At 31.7% G+C, this 14,166-nt stretch overlaps 1 long non-coding RNA gene across 1 annotated transcript; it reads right to left on the bottom strand.

The window, feature by feature from the left end:
- Nucleotides 1–2,697: 2,697 nt before the first annotated feature.
- Nucleotides 2,698–5,278, bottom strand: LOC120088828 (uncharacterized). The gene is made up of 3 exons (XR_005485045.2): nucleotides 4,244–5,278; nucleotides 3,370–3,537; nucleotides 2,698–2,880 (listed from the first exon to the last, which is right to left on the bottom strand). It is a non-coding gene; the product is annotated as an uncharacterized LOC120088828 (long non-coding RNA).
- Nucleotides 5,279–14,166: the final 8,888 nt, after the last annotated feature.

The following is a 14,166-nucleotide window of genomic DNA, read 5'->3' as shown; positions in this document are numbered from 1 at the left end:
TAGTCTATTTGATTCTATTGATAAAATGGTCTATTAGTCACGTACGTATAATTCTATAAGTGACATAATCTACCAAACATAAACAATGATATAATATATCGTAATCCAAATTACTTAATAAAAATGAAGTCCAAAATGAAATTTAAGTTGACCGAAATGTTTTTTTTAAACCCATCATCAAGGTAATTGCGTATAATTAAAGACAAACAAAAATTTTATCATTGAACACAAACCAGAAACAGATAAAGTGTCAAATAAAGTATATTAGTTATAAACTCTATTACTGTCTATCATTGAAATCAAGAATTTCAGACATTCAATGTCTGTTTGTGCTTTCGATGGGCCTATTTAGCATTTTTTGTAGACCGAATATAAATTTGGTTATATTTGTAATTAGTTTTAAGTATTGTTATCTTTATAATATTTTAATCTTATTTTGATATGTTTGCAAGGAACCTCTAATCAATTTTGATAAAAACAATTAACCTCAAAAGGTTAAATTTAAGATTTATTTAAAGAATATTGGGACCAAAATGATATTATAGCTTTATTTCTTTATTTTTCTTCCATGTGCAACATAAAAACCCACGGAGTTGCTTAAATAAATTTTGCCAATGTGGGATTGTTGTAAATTTAAAAGATATTTTCTATATTTTCTCTGTTTAGTTTTTTTTCCACAAAATCTTTTTATTTTATTTATTTATTTAATCAATCAAATGAAAGTACTAAAACAAACATAACTCAACTGGTGTACGATTGTGTTAATGATATAAAGTACGTGGTTCAAGTTCCCTTATCCACTACTATGCTAAAAAATTAATCAAATGAATGGTTTGGTTGGCAATGCAATTAATTTAAGAACATTAATTTTGGATCGATTTAACAATTTTACTATATTTAATTATTTCTTTATTAACATCGTTTTCAAATTTGATTTTGTTTTTTCTTTTATTAATTTCAATTGATATTTATTTAATGTAATATATTTTAAATTAAAAATACTAACGAGATGGAGTTGAATTCGACATAAAAATAGACATCTCTAATTAAAAGTGTAAAATATTAAAATTTAAAGACTAATTGAAAACTCCATTAAAATAAAATGTAATATTCCAAAACCTAAAATCTAGGAACCGAGTCGAAATTAAAATTTAAAATAAAATGTTTAATATTTTGAGATTGGTTTTAGATATCGAATCAAATTAAAACTCAAAACTTAAGATAAATGGTATAATATTTTAAAATTTAAGAATTAAAGTGATGCTTGAATCAAATTTTAGGAGAAAAAAGTTTTTTTTCTTCAGATTTTTACAGGCGAGACAATTTCATAAAAATCAAGGATGCGTTTCACGTGATTTTTACAAAAGTCAAAAGTTAATTTTAACAATTTCTTCTAAAAAGTTAAGCAGCCTAAAAGAATTCGCTTGCAAACGTGGATAGATCCGTCCTATAAATGGGAGAATAAAAACAAATAAACTTTTTAAAAAAATTAAATTAAATTTGTATAATGCCAATTTAAGGTAAAGTTAATATTGTTTCATGTATCAATAATTTCGTATTGTCTTAAACAATTAATCATCCTTTCTTTAGAGAAAAAATGGGAGACAAATCAACGTACAAAGTATCATGGTACAGTCTTCTCTTGCCAAGAAGGAAAATTAATTGGCAAAATTAATTCTTCAAAATCTGAAAGTCCATTTGGATTCACTGAGGAAATGTGTTTCTTAAAAGATTCTCATTTTGAGTGATCGTAAAAAATAAGTCATTTTAAATGACTTATTTAAAGGAATAAGTCATTTAAAATGACTTATTTTTTTAAATTAAACATTTGAAAATGTATTCCAAATATACTATAAGTCTGAGACCCATCAAATTAATGAAAACTAATGTGAGGGGATAAATAATCATGAAATTTTTTTTAATAAAATATTGAAGTATGAAAAATACGATGTATTTGACTCCATATTTGAATGTCACCTCTCGGTTGCTATATTTTGTGTTCTAGAGGAACATTTGGAGCAAAGAGTAGAGTTATGAACTGTAAGTAACTGTAGAGTCTCGTGAACTCCCGAAGCCTATAATATAAGATTTTTTTTTTCTTTAAAAAAAGTATGTACATACAAAAGGCTGGGGGATCAGGAGATGCACTAAGCTCATAAACAGTGTTGGTCACCCCAATTCAGAAGAGAGACGAAACCTAGCTTGCTTTGAATGTATCGACAACACTCACTACAAGAAATATGGTCTTTAGAGACGGGGAAAAAACATCCCTAATATCCTAATTTCGTATCACATGACCTTTAGCAATGAAAAAACACTTGTTGCATGAAACGTTGATGAATCTTGGTCACCGAAGATTTTTAGGGATGAATTTTTGAAATCGTCACAATTTGCGACGAAATGAAGTGGCGATGTTAACATTTTTGTCACACCTTGCAACTTTGATAAAAACATCGCAAATTGCGCTAATTTTTTTTTTTAAAAAAAAAAGTTACATACACACAATCAATAACTTTGCAAACGGTTTGTTGTTTCGTCGCAATGGTGATGTGATGATTTTTGTTTTTGTCGCAATATTTTAACTTCTTTTTTTTTAAAAAAAAAATCTGATTTATTTAAGACTTTTAAGTTTTGTCCTTGAATGAAACTAATAACATTATAAAATAAACATTGTATACACATGTTAATATTTGACACTGATAGTAAACATTGTATACATGTGAAACAAATAAGCTTGAAAGTTTACATGAATGCATAAATATGTTTATAAAAATCTTTAAAGTTATCAACCTAAAACCAAAATACATGTACTAACTAGTTTGTGAAAAGACAACAATAATTCACTTGTTGTGTAGCAGCCAATAAGCATCAATTTTAGTCCTACACATATAAACATAATTTTTGCACATCAATATTTGAAGTAAATATTCAAACCATAGATAATATAAAACTATCACAACGCATAGTTAAACTTAAACTTAAACATAGTTAAAATTGACACAACAAATATTCATCACTACTTGATATATCAAAATCATGTTATATAATTATCACGAAACTAACATGTCACAACAATTTAAATCTCAAATCTGATCTCACAAAACTCACAACATGAATTTGATCACACATAATCAAAAGTAAATACTCAAACGCTATTCACAATTCTACTTCTATCCCACTCTTCACAACAAATTTAAATATTTTTTGCAACTCTTATCCATAGTTACAAAAGATTACCATGCAGGCTCAAAAGTAAATTTGCTTAGACCTAAATATCAAAACCCACAACCCACGTCAACAAATTTCAATTCTACACAAGTTAAAACTAATTTGACTAATATGAACATAAGTTGAAACTAATAAAATTACCTTACTAAGAGATTAACTTCCTCTTGTGAATTTTTCTAGAATTTCATTCATTTGACTGAATCTTTTTTGGTAATTTCGATGTTGCATCTCAAGTTCTTGACGTTGATTTTGTAACACTTCTTTCACAATAGCTCTATTTCTTTCATTCTCTATGAGTTCTTGTGTATCCTATAAAAAATACATCATATGAAAACTTATCATAAAAAGTAAACAAAAATATGTGAAAAATATATATAACTTTCAACATTTCATAATAACAAGAATATACAAATACTTTCAACACAACAGAAGGATCTACAAACTCTTAAGTAGCTTAACCAAGAATAAATCAATCTTAAAAAGGAATCACACAAATAAAGTAATCTTCTCATGTTAAATAGGCACAATATTAGATTATTAATGACTTCCGATCCACACTTTGACCGTACAAAGCATCCTCCAAACAAATTGATACAATACATTAATCAAATTTTAATTACAAAAAAGATACTCAAAATTAAATTCACAAATTTGAACTCTATCACAATTAAATTCAAACATCTTATTTCCAATCATGATTAACAGAGCATGAGTCTTGAAATCCATGGTTAGAAAATGTATTATTCTAAAACATCAAATAAAAAAATGTCAACAAAATTGTTGGTTGGAAATACAATCAAAGTCCCACGTCAATTAAATAAGGAGATTATTATGTGGTCGATTTTCTCTAACAAAAATCATTATCATCTTCTTCTTCTCCCTTTTTTTCCCCCAAAACACACTCGGAGGTAAAATTAGAAGCCAAAAACACGTCCAAAACTCAAAGAATTAAAGAAGCAAAGAAAAATACGAATTTGGAAGAAGTCTATAAGAATAGAGAGGGTTAAAAGCACACCCTCATCTCCCCTAGCAGCAGCAAGGGAAATGTGAAATCAACGAACAGAATCCTGCGAGAAGGAGAAAAAGGACAGAAAAGGAAAATAGCGGAAAATCAAGTTAGAAACAAAAGGAAATGCATTAAAGTAGGGGGAAATAGAGAAATGTAACCACTAAATTACTAGGATTAGCTTTAAAAAAAATCCAGATTTTTGTTTTAAGCGTCGCACAACCCCCTAATCATTCTCCTTCCCATGAGAGTAGTAGTAGTGGGAGCCTCGTATTCAAACTCCATCCACGTTCCCACCGACCACCTAGGGTCCCTTGCTGTTGCTCGCTCGCTCACCGATCTCTTAACTGTTCGCTACAGGTGAGCCGTCGGATGTTGCTCATCCCCGTCAACCATCGTCGTGTAAGAACACTCCCATTGAAGTGCGAAGAGGGAAAGAAGGGAGGGGGAGGGTGTACGGCCGAAGGCGAGAGACGAGGAAAGATTGATTTAGGGTTAGGACGTACGCTTTTTTGCATGCGAGTATTTAAAATTAAACTTTGTGCGATGGAAGCTAATTAGTCGGAATTTTATGAGGCTAAACTTGTTTGTCACCAAAATTGCGATGAAATAGATTTTAATCGCAAGTTGTAAGTGACGAATGTTTGCAACAACTGCAACGAATCAAAATTTGGTTGTAAGAACTACAACAAATTTCAGTCTCGTCGAAAACTTGCAATCAAAGTGTTTTTGTCGCTGTAATTTCGTTGTTGAAGACTGTTTTTCTTGCAGTGACGGTAAGAAGTTGCTTATTTGTAAATCTGTTTTATATTATAGATGAAAAATCCTTGATTAAAAAGTATCAAAAAGAGAAATCTCATGTAAAGCTCTCTCCTCGTTGCTCTTTCTTGAAAATGCTAGGAAACTTATAGTTTAGGAGACTTGAGATTAAGTTTGATTTGCAAACTTTAGTTAAGAGATATACTTGAAAATTAAAAAAAAGAAAGAATCAAACCGACATTTTCTTCATTAAAAGAAAAAACAGACAAGGATTCAAGGAATAATTTAAGGGCAACAAACCAGTCAAATTTGTATTGGACATTTGAGGATGAAGTAGGCATGTTCGAGGAAAATCAAAGTCTAACATAAAAAGTCAATTTTTTTAATATGGTGAAATTTTGGAAATTTTTAAATTTCAGGAGTAAATTTAGGAGTAAATTTAGGATGTTTAAGGTTTGTTAAACTCAAATTGGGTTAGAATTAAAGAATAATTGAACGGAAAAAAGGGTAGAATCGAGGGAGAGGGAGAAAATGGGAAATTGATGGGGTTTTTTAAAATAAAAATTTGATTATTCTTATTAAAAGCAAGAAGGGAAAGATTAGTTAGTGGGGCACGTGGGAGTCCTTAAGTAGGTGTTGAAAATCGGAAGTTGGAATTGGAGTTTTGAGGTTTGGCAGACTTTTAAAAAGGAGAAGAAGAAAATAATTGAATTAAGAGATTTTTGTGACGAAAAATTGGTCAAAATGGAGCTAAAACATCGAGAGAGATGAGAGGTAGGTTGAGGAGTGTTTTGATTGAAGAAATTTGGCCTGAAAAGCAAGGAAAATGAAGAAAAAAGTGGCAGCAAAAATCGAGCAAAAACAGGGGCTCTCGGTTTTTAACAAATTCGTGGACTTATAGGCTATTTCGAAGCTCCAAATTCGAAGGTGAGATATGTCACACCCCTCCCAGATTATTTCCTCATCCCATGAGGAGATGTGATGACACTAGGTGCCAACCCTTTAATGACATCCACTGTCCTTCTTAGTTCTATATAAAACCCACATTTTTGAATAAATCAGTGATAGAATAAGTAATATTTCTCAATAATTCACCCAACGATCTACAACATGATTTATTATAAACATGTCAAAAGAGTTTATATTAAAAGTTCCTCTTCTAAAGTTTACCCTTATCCCTAATATGCGCATGTCATTTAAGAACTCAACTACCTAACTATTAAACTTTGTATGCCTCTACAATTCTAGATCTTTGAGTAGCAGACTGATAGATCAACTAGGCTCCGAAGTGTAGACCGCTACCTGGGAAGAAAATGTAAACATGGAAAAGAATGAGCTAATGCTCGGTGAGTGACAATTAAAACATGTTTCAAAACATCCTCTTCATGAACCTCAGGGTTTTAACTTGAAACATTAAGTATAACATTCAAGATAATGATATAAAAACCCTAGAAACATCGAATAATATTCACTAGCTTGGAAATCACCATTCTCCAGCCTTAGTTGAGAGAGAGCCCATTTGCTCAATCACTCAACGTCGAGTCCTTAGTTAGTATGAAATAATCTCTACACAGCAACGTTGAATAATACCTACGTGCACGAGGTTAAGTTCTAGGTACCATCATTCCTTAGGTACCAGGAGACCCAGATACCTTCTCCTAGTCCTTCAGTATCGAGTTTTCTTAGAAACTAACTTAGATACCTTCTCATAGTCCTTCAGTATCAGGCTTACTCATTCAATCATAAAATTTATTTAAGTACTCAATTTTAAGTCATCAAGCATTCCAGTAACATGAACATCATGAAAATAGAGTTACTGAGGAGCATCTCAACACAAGGAATGCTTTATAAAATATGCTTTCGAGCATTTTAAACTCGAGTATGCTTAAGAAATTTATTCAGAAAAGCATATTTAAAACTCATTTTAAACTTTAAGAATAGCATGCTTGGGAAAACTCGTAAATAATTAAAAAAATCATGAAATCATTAACTTATTTGAAAAACATGTCACTCATTCTGGCAGTAGCTCTTTTCCCTAGGTGCTCGCTCAGTTTCCCAAATTCTCCCTCGAATTTCAAGCCTGTATTGAGTTAGAATAACTTTAGAATCTCATGTTTAGGGCTAAATTAACTTTAGAACACCTTCAGGACCCTAAACACTGCTTACCAACACAATAGGCATGAAACAAACTTCAAACTAATTCAGGACAATTGTTGGGCACATGGCAGTCTTTCTCAGTACCATCTACACGCATGGACTACCTTGACCAATGCATGATCACCAACCTTGGATGCATGGCCTTCTCCTCCAACGCATGGTCTCCCTCAAATCTCTCTAATCACTCTATTTTTTAGTTCTCTAGCAAGGTTTGAGAGTTAAATAGTGAGAAATGACCCGTTTGGAGGTATTTATAAGCAAACGATTGATTAATCCTCGCCATCCCCTCAGGCTTCCAATGCATGCTACCTCCTACTTGAGGAAATCCAAGTGTCTTCTTCATGCTAAGCCAATGCATAACTAGTGCAACCTTCTACTTGCATGAGATTTTGAGGTGTCTTCTCCTATAGGTTTCCAACACATGATTTCTACCTGAGGTGTCATTTCAGCCTTTTGCATGCTCCTATATGCGTCTGCCTCCTCCTTGACTTGGCCAAGGTTTCACTTCGTTAAGCCACGTACCCCTTCTTGTTGTCAATCCAATCGTATTCCCTAATTTTCCAAGACCAACGCAAGGTACTTTCTTCTAGACGCATGGTTGCCTCCCAACCACCTCATATGCATCCATCAACTCTCTCAATGTGCCCAGGTGATGTGATTAACGCATGCCCCCCCCCCCCCAATTGGATCATCAATTTGTCCCCTAACTCATTCCTAGTCTCAAAATTAGGGTATGCATCCAAGGCATGCATCCAACTTACATTGGTATGGTTTTTTTTTAGCCTATTTGGTGTATCTATTTCTCAAGGGTTTGTTTTATGCTCTCACGTTTCCTCTCATTAGTCCAAGATGGAATTCACAAAGTCCCTCATGCGTCCAACCCTAGCATCATTCAAGTTTCTTCCCATGCGTCCAACTCTCTCACTTATGCGCCCATTACCCTATTCTTTAGGGTTTCCTCCACTAATTGTGCTCTATGTTGCTCAACACTTAGCCAATTTTTCTTCTTGACTGCCCCATGCGTCCACATTGAAGGAATCGGTTAATGTTCGTGAGTGAAAATGGGGATCAGACCAAAATCTCAATTTTTATAGAAGGTGAATTTTATAGAATTGAATAGATCAAAATCATTATGCTTAATTTAATTTTACAACATGCTAAATATGAATAAAAGAGAAAAGGGAGAAGAATACCCTTACCTTTGAATAATCCTTCTTCAAATTTCTTCTCTAGAAAATCACAAATAATCAAAATGGCCATCACCAATTGGTTTCCTCTGTATTCTCTGGAATGAGAATCCAAGGAGTTTGTGGGCTCTTGGAATTCTGGAAGAGGGAAGATGAGATTTGAGAGAGGAGAAGAGAGATTGGGAAAAAAAAAAATTCGAACTTTTCTATCTCCTTCTCTATCAAAATGAAGAAGAAGAAGCCAATCCCAACTACCCCTCACTCACACGACGTGAGTTGAGAGAGAATAGGAGGAAGTTATTTCCCTCCCTAAACAAAATTAAAAAATTTTAAAAAATTAATTTTATTTTAATATATATATGTGTGTGTGTGTGTGTGTACATATAAGTATATAACTATATGTTATATCATATATAATATATAACCTATGGTTTAATATTTTCTCACATACAATATAACCTATATATTTAATTCTTTCAACAATGATATTTAATATAAATCCCATTTATATTAAATTTAATTATATGAATCCAATTCAAGTAATTAATATTTGAATCATATTTAAATATTTATTTCCTCTCAAATAAACTTTATAATATATCAAATACATTATAATAATTATATCATATATAATTACATTAAATTAATCATATCACATATAATTAATTCCTTCAATTAATTTTAACAATTCAAATCAATCCAAAAATTGATTTTCATTAAACCTTGTTGAGCTACAAAGGGGACCTCATGGACCTTTAGCTTGAAGCTCCAATAGTACTTGAATAATTAATTAAACTCCTTTAATTATATTAGTTTAATTAATTATTCAACATCCATTAACTGTCAAACACTCCATTAAAGATCGATAGTTGCACTCTTCGCACTACAAATATATTTTTGTGTCCATTGGATATAACCAGTCAACAACGTGATGACCCTTTAAAAATTGTTTGTAAGTACAATTGGGCCAAAATTACCATTTTGCCCCTGTAGTTACATCTAACTTCTCAAGTACCACTGATCCCTCTAATGAATAATAAACATAGTCCAACTATGACTTAACCCTTCTCGGGCTAGGAGACGATGTGACACCACATAGTTCAAGCCCCGGAATCAGCCCTTAAGGTAGCAATTTATCTACTTTTCCCAACATTGGGGAAGGAATGAATTCCGTTTTGTGTAGCTGTGTTCCCAACTCTCCAGTCAAATAAATCCTCAAAATGGTAGGCTTGTTGAGTTGCCAATCTGGCCATTCTCACCCATATAAATCAAAGGACTACCCTCATAGGTAGGAGTTCACGACTCACTCAGGATTCAAGTCATGTCACCTATGATCATCCTGGTGAAATGTAAGTCTCTATTATGAATGGGGCTATATAATAAGACTAGTCATTTCGTGGTCCGGTCTTATACAAAATCCTTTGTATAAAATATTTCCGCTCACAGGTATTTACATGAATAATCAAGATTAGATCATTTGTAACACTTTACAACAATTGTAACATCTACAAAGCGGATCGTACTCGTAGTGTCACCAAGATAAGGTATCCAACCTTATCCATCTACTACAGACCATTTAGGTTATCACTTAAACATAATCCAAATATATGTACTGTATGTCTCTACATACATGTTTAAGCTACAGAAGGTAACCTTGGATGTTAGTTTATTGATTTTTGGATTTAATGCTACTAAATGTCAAGTAAAATATCTCATATTTTATTAAATAAACAAAATGTTTGTATAATACAATTACAAATACATGACCCTACGAGATTTAGGACATTAATCCCAACACACACTATGTTCATGACATAGTTTGAACACTTAGTCAACTTTTTTACTCCAACACTTAGAATGTTTTCCTTCTTCTAAGGCTTTACCTCTGAGTTTTCCTCTTCCGCCTAAGGAATCTTGCAAGGCTCGGGTGTTACAAGATATTTCTAAGGTCCCTCTAAAGTTATACGGTCTTTGATTTGATTGCTATTGACTGAAATTTTTTATTTTAAAATCTAAAATTTTTTTGCAACTTCTCACTGGAAAAATAGGGATACTGTGGAGAGATTAGTTGATTCCGGGAGTTTTAGGGCAAATCGGACGTCCAAACTTTGCTATTAATAGATAAAAGGTTTGTATAGGTTAATTAAGCTTTCAATGGCTGGAAAATGATGAATTTAAGTTTGAAATGCTCATCGGAAAAATAAAGGTTGAATCTAGAAAATTCTGGGTTGGAGGTTGAAGATGACTCCCGTTTGTCATCTATTGTCCGTCATTGAAAGCTGGAAATTCAATTAAGCATGCTTAGGGGTCCAATTGGTAATGTTATGATACTCGAAACCTTAAATTAGAAGCAATTGAGATCCTAAGCCAATTTTGAAGTTGATTAGGGGTTAATTTAAAGTAAATCCTAGTTAAGGTTAATGGGAAAATTATGAAAAACTGGACAAAATTAATATTAACTAAGGTGTTTACGGTGTTTGTAACCTTAAGTTCAAGTTCTAACCGATATCAATAAGATGTTTTGACCTTGGGATTGAATTAATTTGGAATCTTAAGTTAATTTTAAGATAATTTAAGGACTAAAGTACGAGGTGAAATCCTAAAATCGGATGACATTAGGATTTGGGAAAATGAAGTGTACTTAAGCTTGATTTAAGTCCTAATTGGTATCATTAAGATACTTTGAGTTTAAATTGGATTAATTTGGGGAAATTAAGGTAATTTAAGTAATTAAAGAGACTTAAATGTGAGTAAACCCTCAATTGAGTAAAATCATGGTTAAATTGAAAGGGAAACCCTAAAATTGTCAAGACTAAGCTTAAGACAAATTGAAGTGAAATTAATTGTTATTGTAGATCAATTTTTAGGATCTTAAGTTAATTTTAAAGTAATTAAATGAGCAAATTGCAAAGTAAATCCTACATTAAATAAAATTAGGGTTTTGGAAAAAGTTTAAGTGAAATTGGTTATATTTGAAGGTTAATTTTCAAGTAATTGGATTATGGTCATATGGAGGACAACTAGGAGATTATCAATATAATTTCAGGATAAACGGGAATTAGAGAAACTAGGAACCTGAGGAGAAGTCGATTAACAGTGAGTGATTTATTTTCAACTGTTGTCAATATAAACTATATGTTTGAATTGTGAGTGGTTTTATTTTAGGTATTTATATAAGTATTGTAGTATGCTATGATTTGTGAAATGTGTTGGCATGATCTCTTTCACTTGACTATTATTTTAGAAATACTTTGAATCATGATTTCTGAACTATTACTGATTTTATATAAACTGGATTTATGAAAATGTAGTTTTGAACTTGATCTTACTTTACTATGATTTGTATGGTTTTATATGAAAACCTCTTGATGGTGGATTTAAGAATGTTGAATGGTTTGTGAAAGTAGTTTCAAACTACTAATTCTTGTACTCGAGAGATGGTTGTTTTCTCATGCTACTTGAATTTGTTTCAGTAGCACTGCTCAGGCGATCAGGAGGTTATCGGGGTCAGATGTGGGCAAGGTATATCGGGAAGTCCAAAGGAACTTGCACCTGTAGTGCCACCCAGGCCATCAGAAGACTACCGGGGTCAGATATGACCAGAGTCTACCGGGAAGTCCAGGGGAATTTGGGCCTGTGGTGTGTATTTATATTTAGCCTTGAGGCAGCTCTGCATGTACGCATGACCTTATTGTTTGGTTTACTATCGCGAGGGATATTTCTTATCCAGAGTAACCTTTCGTTGTAAATGAGTATTTAGGTACATAGTTAGTGTGGTTTTCTGATAAGTCATGAATGCTTTGTAATTTGAGATACGATCATGCTATTATTTTACTAGCATGTGTTTGAGATGTTTATTGACTCTTATATACTTTGTCAATGATTTACTGAATTATTTTAATAGATTTCTTTGATGAACATGTCTTTGAGATGTTGCTGAATCTTATATATTTTACCAATGTTTTACTAAATGATTTTGATGAATTTCATTGATGTTTAAGAAAGAGAAAACTTATGTTTATATGAAATTACCACTCATTGGGCTTCAACTCATGTTTTTAATGTTTTATGTTCCCTCCCTAGGTGATGATCAAGTACTTAGTGCCTGCTGAGCCGTCAAATGCCACCAGTGCTGTTAGACACATGCTATATTGTTTGTGCATATAGTTGAAAGTATTCCAGAATAGTTAAAACTTATGAGTTACATATCAATAGAGGTTTTGTTAAATATAACCCTTACTGTTGGTTTGTAAATCTTTTTAAACAAGGATGTGATTTAAATTGAGTTGAGTTCTTAAACTACGTTTATGAATGTAAACTATTTTTGAAAATTGATTTGGAAGTCTGGATTTGATCTTGAGTACATGATATGTTAAGAGTTGAGACAATAGATGTCACAGAGAGAAGTGATGTTTAACGTCTTCACAATTCGTTCTAGGTTAGCGGAAAAATATGGAATGAGGTGCGACACCTCAAGCCTAAATCAAAAGCATGATGGGCTTAAGATGGCCATGCTTGTTGATGTCAATCACTGATTGAATGTACTACTCAAGTTGATAATCTCTCAAATTTTTTGTTTCGATATAAAGGAGGACAAGTTTAGTTGGTTGTTGCTGCAATGAATAACAACTTTGTGTTCTTTCCATAGCTTTGCAACACTACGATGTGGAAAGAACCAACCAGTTCTGGTCCGGTTCGAGTGGTTCAAGGCCCGGTTCACTTGTATTTTAATCGATTAATATTTATTCTTGTAATAGTTAGTAGTTTGGTTAATTAAGTTAATATAAGTATTATATTAATTTAATTAATTGTTTAATGTCCAATCCCGGTCCAATAATTTTTGTTTATTAATTATATATGTGATGTATGTTTTAACTTTATATATATGTCATATAGTATGCCATATAGTATAAAATCCCACCATAGGTTATGCATTTAATTTCATGCATCATTTTATATTATAAGTGTTATAATATATATATGTGCGTGATTTAAATTATATGGCATGCTCATACATCATATAGTATAAATTTTATAATATATGCATGCATGCATTAATAGCATATCCATGCATCATTTATATTATAAATATTATAATATATAGTTCAATATATATATGGATGTATGCTTTTGTATGTTTCATTAATTTATTATATAAATGTTATATATGTTAGTAATGAAATGAAATTGCATAAAGTATGACACTACTTTAGGTTAATTTATAAATATTATATTTTACTAAAGTATGTCATAGCATGTGATGTATGGTTTTAATTTATTTCATTTCTTTATAGTCGTTATAATTAAATGAAAATAGAATTAAAATCAATAATTAAGAGTTGCATGCAAACCTTAGATTAATAATCATTTTTTTTTTAAAAAAATATGATTCACATATACCTAAGATCACGTTTCTAATGAGATTAGAAATCTTAGTTTAATCTTTTAATCGGTTTAGTGGGATTAAATTGATCTTAATAAAAGATTAACAATGTAATGATTCCCCGTCGAGTAAACGAGGTCCCCGTGGGGCCACATTCCCCATTTCCCCGTGGGGATTCCCCTACTAATTCCCCGCGGGAAATCCCCTATTAGATCCCCGTGGGGATTCTCCATTTTTTTCTTTTAATTTTTTAAGTTTGGGCTTGACTTTTGGGCTTAAATTTAGAATTTATATATTCAATATTGGGCTCACAACACTATAAGTCTATAGTATACATTATAAACATACATATAAATAAGTTATTTTATATATTATAAATATATATTTATAAAATATTAAAAATATAACTATATAAAATCGAGGTCAGGGCGGAGATACCATCCCCG

The sequence above is a fragment of the Benincasa hispida genome, chromosome 10 (assembly GCF_027475165.1).
Source record: "Benincasa hispida cultivar pf3 chromosome 10, pf3_genome.v1.1, whole genome shotgun sequence".
Taxonomy (NCBI): Eukaryota; Viridiplantae; Streptophyta; class Magnoliopsida; order Cucurbitales; family Cucurbitaceae; genus Benincasa; species Benincasa hispida.
The sequence above is the reverse complement of the archived record's forward strand: the minus strand, read 5'-3'. Positions and strand labels throughout refer to the sequence as shown.